At 35.7% G+C, this 4,750-nt stretch overlaps 1 long non-coding RNA gene across 1 annotated transcript; it reads right to left on the bottom strand.

Annotated features, from left to right (window-relative positions):
* Nucleotides 1–2,654: 2,654 nt before the first annotated feature.
* Nucleotides 2,655–3,934, bottom strand: LOC116653470. The gene is made up of 2 exons (XR_004307342.1): nucleotides 3,691–3,934; nucleotides 2,655–2,825 (listed from the first exon to the last, which is right to left on the bottom strand). It is a non-coding gene; the product is annotated as an uncharacterized LOC116653470 (long non-coding RNA).
* Nucleotides 3,935–4,750: the final 816 nt, after the last annotated feature.

The raw sequence follows: 4,750 nt of genomic DNA, 5'->3' as shown, positions 1-4,750 counted from the left end.
TTGTCAGAATGATAAAGATTATATAGATATCTCTATTTTACTTTCTTGATATTTTCTGCCATTCTCAAACAGTGAAGATCAAGTCTATAGCACTGTGCTACAGTCAAAGTTTTACTATGTTTCCAAGAATGCGGTGTCTATTATATTGTACAGGGGACAGCTGAGAAGAGTTCCTGTCAATACTTTGGAGGCAACTGTCAGCTAAGAAACATCCTTATAATTACAATGCTTGTTTTTTTTTTTTTTTGTTTTGTTTTGTTTTGTTTTTTAGCCATTTTACTTGTAAAAGTGAAAAAAATAAATAAATTGAATTCTGTAAGTTGTTTTTGCAGACCAGCACACTGAAGTAGTAGGTGCATATTGTCCCTTCATTGTTTCACATCTGTCTGGGGAAATATGTAGAGCACTCTACAGGGAAGATATTTTTTACTCCCTTCTTTCTCCTTTCTCTTTTGCGAGTAGAATCCATAAAAATGTTATTTCTAATAAGGTGTACTTCTGCTGCTGGGGTCAGGGCATTTCAGATCTCAATATTTATGAGTGAAGTCAGCTAAAGCTCATACATATCAATGATGGATACATCTTTCCTAAGCAACTAATTTTCTTCTACCATATGCATCACTATTAGCCTTGTACAGAAGACAAACATAAATACTTTACAGAAAAACTGTTTTTCAAGCCTAAACACAGTTCTAATTCAACAGCTTATTCCCACAAGAATTATACATGAATTCAAAGTGAGTTACAATTTGGTTTGGTCATTGTCTCCACATATAAATAATTCTCAGATTGTCAATAACTTTTTTAACTATCATTTTTCATCTGTGAAATAGTTAAATGAGTGGCAGAATGAAAATTATGAAATATATGTAAACAGCAAATTTTAATTTTTTATGCCTTAGCCCAATCATATCTCAGCAACAACTACTTTGGTCCAGTATACCCTATGCATTTTTCAACAGTGCATCAGTAACAAATAACATGATTCTTATTTCACCCCGAACACAACAATAGGGTTTTGTGGATCAGTAAGAGCTTATGGTTGGTTGTCATAGCTGTCCCTTGCTGTATATAGTAGCTCTAACTGCTAAGCAAATGCTAAGCTCCAGTAACAGGGCAATCCTCAACACTGTTTTAAACTGTGTGGACAGAAAAATTCTTTGAGTACATCCAGGATTGTAGCAGATGTAAGGCAGTGATGTGAAATGCAGCAATAATGATGAAGGAAAGAAGGATGGAAAGCATTGAAAATAAATAAATAAATAAATAATAAAAACCAACAAAACAAAAACAAAAACAAACATATAAAATCTGGTAAAAAAAAATTATGGATATTTTTATTTTCCAGGGTTCAGAGCAACTTATCTCTATTCCTTCTTTGAGTGTAACAAGCAAATGAGTGTGAAAATAAAATGTTTATAATGAAATAAATTTGATTCTAAAAAACTTTTTTTAGTGAAACAGTTTGGACATAAATTCTCAAATTCATGTTTTCCTTAAAGCTATTTGATCTCTGTGTGATTAAAAAGCCGGGATCAGTGCTTCAGATATTCTAGTGGCTTGAAACCTGGCGGCTTAGCACAGGTTTCTACTGCACAAACTGCACAAAAGTCGATGATGCTGTGTGTATCACCAGCTCAATCCAACTGAAATAGAAACAGCCCTCAGGAGCTCTTTATTCACTTTCTTTATTTTCAAACAAATAATTGTTAAATGAAACAGCGTTTTGAATACAACTATTTGGAATTTCACTTATTTTTCCTCCATTGTTAGCATTTTTTTTAGCTATAATATTTGTAGCTATAATATAACATTTTCCACTCTGGTAAGCACCTATTTCTTTTCCACTCTTCACAGTTAAACACTTATTTCCTTACCAAGCCCTACTCATTGATTTTTAGCTTTTGCTAAAACTCAACAGTTGAATTCACAAAGGGTTTACTTGTGTTATTATCCCAGCAGCTTGCTGTTTGTCCAGCAGTTTAAATTTCTTCCAGGAAAGTATGCCCCAAAACCAAAGGAGCAACTTGGGCAGTGCTAAAGCCCTCAAGGCTTCACAGTTCTACTTCCAGGAGGTTCCTGGCAGCTGTCTTCAGGACAACCTCATGGAAGTTCTAACTGATTGTTAAGGAAAAAGGTTAACATTTAAGATCCCATATCTCCAATTGGTCATTTTTTGTATTATGCCTGCAGTATCAAAAACTAATTCTCAGTTGAGCTGGATGGATGATGGAAGCACATGCATGAAAGAGTTAATATTTCTGTGTAGTATGGTAAACTAAGAGTAATTGTAGCAGGCTGCCCAGATACAGAGCTGCTGTTCCATCTCTGGCACAAGATACAGAGAGCTGCAGCACTCTTCTTGCTTATCTGAATTCTCACTGTGCCATGCCTATTCAGTGTAGGATCATCTAAGAATAAAATGATAAAGCCTCTAGACAGATTAAGTAAAAGTAGGATATAATCTCCAGAAGAGAAAAAATGGCCCAGGTAAGTCTTGTTTCTGCGTTTAGAAAACTAAGTTGTAAATTAAGCTTGCTTTTGTTAGATAAGCCTAAAAAGAACAGGATAGCTATTCAGATTTCCATAAGAATGTACATTGTATTTAGAGATAAAAACAAATTAATACACAAATCTTTAGGTCTGGTTTGAAGTTTGTGTGAAGTAACAGCTGGAACTTTATTTCTTTCCATCTTCAGTCACGTCAGCACAGGATTCACACTGAATTAGGCACACAGGTTGAAGGCCATTTTCTTGACTTTCCTGATCTTTTGGTAGGTATTGCCTGATGCTATGTCAGCATACTTCTGGCAGATTAACGGTTCCTGTGCACAGGGCGAAGTCAATGGAAAAAAATGCTCAGCATTTCTTAGAGTTTCCTTCTTGGCAATTTGTGTACCTTTCAAAAGGTTTTGATTTTCAAAATGAATTTTGATGATCTCACAATAAATTTTATAGTCTGCAAGTACTGCTACTGAATTAGACTTTGCATGGAGAGAATAGTATTAAGTATGAGTAAGCACACCAGAATTTGACCACCAATCATTTGTTTTTGTTTATGCCCATGTAAAGACAAAATGCTTCACATTTGTCCACCTTGGTTTTTTTTTGTTTTTTTTTTTTTTGTTTTTTGTTTTTTGTTTGTTGTTTTTTTTTCCCTAGAAATCAGAGTATGCCTGTTTAGCAGAAACAGTTTCAGAACTGACTTTTAATTTGAGTGTCATTCCATGATGCATGTCTTAAATATGTATGTTTCCTTTTTTAATGATTGTTTGAAAGTTCACTGTCACTGATTTAAAGTTACTACATTACATTTTGGAAGGGTCTCAGAAGGATTGGGTGCTAACATGTTTTTTATGTGTTCTGAATAACAGTGTCCAGTCCAAATATATATGTCTAATGACAGTTGCAATTAAAATGACTATTTTTGTGAGTGCTTTTAAAATCAGCTAATTTTCCTTATTTTTGTTGAGGACAGTGTTCATTGTTAATGCAATTTAAGTGTTCAGTGATCCTTAGGGACAAAATAAGTTGTAAAAATATGATGATTTGGTGGTGATAGATTGACAGAGAAAGAAAAAGCAGCATTGTGCACTTGACAGCCCCAGTTCTGTTTTTGCCCTGGCAGCTCCCTGCATTCCAGTGCTCACCCCATTGCCACCCCAGGGGATACATCCCCACACAACCTACCTCTGCTGCTGCATACGTGCCCTGAGGGATCCCAGGTAAGCCAGGGAAGTGCAGGTAATGCCTGGAGGGATGGGCACAAGATCTACTTCTGATAGACCCGAAGCACAGCCCAGCAGCCAAACCAATTGCTCTCTCCACATCCAATTATTGCACATACACTCAATAGGAGTCCAGACACAAGACCGACCGGGCCATGCTCTGCCAGTGCCCAAAGATAAGCAGTGAGGGTTGTATGTTCACAATCCATTCCTCAGTGACATCACAGCCTGTTGTATGTGACCACAGTCCATCTGTCCCCACCACACTTACTCCAAGAACACTTCCCATTTCTCCTTTTCCTGGGTACCAGCAGGCTCTGAATACTGAGATTTGTCTTTCCAGAATTCTGTTGCTTGTCCCTGTGTCTGCCTTTGATGTTTCTAAATGCCAATAATTCAGTTTAAAATAATTCAGAGTTTAAAATAATGCTAGATGTTCAGACATTTGATCTTTACCTTTTTTTTTTTCCCTTCTTTTTTTCTTTTATTTTTCCATTTTAAGCATACCTACAAGAGCCATGGTTTCAAAGTTAGTGCTTCAGATATTGCCTGATTTTTCCATCCTTGCTGTACTTTTCCTTTTCCCCCTCTTCTCCTTTTACAGGACTATTCATTTAATATTAATGAACATGTCTTAATTTTTCCCTGCTTAAATTAACTCTAATTGGTCCTGAAGTTATGTTTCCATTCTGAATCTACAAACTGAATTTTTTTCACTAATGCATTACACAGAAATAGTGTTAAACTTTACCTGAATTTTTGCCTTCTTCAGGAATGCTTGCTAAATCCTTTCCTCATTTCCTCTTTTGCAAGCATCACCCTTGCCTTTTTCTTTTCTTTTCTTTTCTTTTCTTTTCTTTTCTTTTCTTTTCTTTTCTTTTCTTTTCTTTTCTTTTTTCTTTTCTTTTCTTTTCTTTTCTTTCTTTTCTTTTCTTTTCTTTTCTTTTCTTTTCTTTCTTGTGCCTCCTCCTTCTCTTCCTCTCCTCTTCCTCTCCTCCTCCTCTCCCCTCTCTTGCCTCTGC

The sequence above is a fragment of the Coturnix japonica genome, chromosome 1, assembly GCF_001577835.2.
Source record: "Coturnix japonica isolate 7356 chromosome 1, Coturnix japonica 2.1, whole genome shotgun sequence".
Taxonomy (NCBI): Eukaryota; Metazoa; Chordata; class Aves; order Galliformes; family Phasianidae; genus Coturnix; species Coturnix japonica.
This window is presented reverse-complemented; position numbering and strand designations above follow the sequence as displayed.